The sequence below is a fragment of the Penaeus monodon genome, chromosome 21 (assembly GCF_015228065.2).
Source record: "Penaeus monodon isolate SGIC_2016 chromosome 21, NSTDA_Pmon_1, whole genome shotgun sequence".
Classification (NCBI taxonomy): Eukaryota; Metazoa; Arthropoda; class Malacostraca; order Decapoda; family Penaeidae; genus Penaeus; species Penaeus monodon.
In genome coordinates this window covers 37,114,889-37,115,168 of record NC_051406.1, presented here as the reverse complement: position 1 = coordinate 37,115,168, position 280 = coordinate 37,114,889, and the positions used below count along the sequence as shown (strand labels likewise).

The 280-nt window shown below is 47.5% G+C and overlaps 1 protein-coding gene across 1 annotated transcript in view; it reads right to left on the bottom strand.

Annotated features, from left to right (window-relative positions):
• LOC119586451 overlaps window positions 1-280 on the bottom strand; it is a gene marked incomplete at its 3' end in the record, with an annotated part of 3,070 nt that extends 2,790 nt beyond the window's left edge. Inside the window, 1 exon segment of the mRNA XM_037935183.1 lies at window positions 170-280.

The window sequence follows — 280 nt, the reverse complement described above, 5'->3', positions numbered from 1 at the left end:
AAAGGCTAGATGTAGAGAAGTCTGAGATGATTTGAACTCGAGAAGAAAAAGGAAAACTGTGGGACATGAATAGGTTCATGGCCGCGGAGGAGGAAGACCGTGGTCCCCCGTGCAGGTCAGAGAAACCACGGACAAGGCGTGTAAAAATATGACGAGGTTGGGCACTTACAAGGACGGTAAGGACAGGGAGAGTTCGACTGGTATACAAAGACGTGGATACGGAAGATTACGTGATGAAGACCGCGGACGAGCTATCAACTAACACAAAAAGAAAGAATTG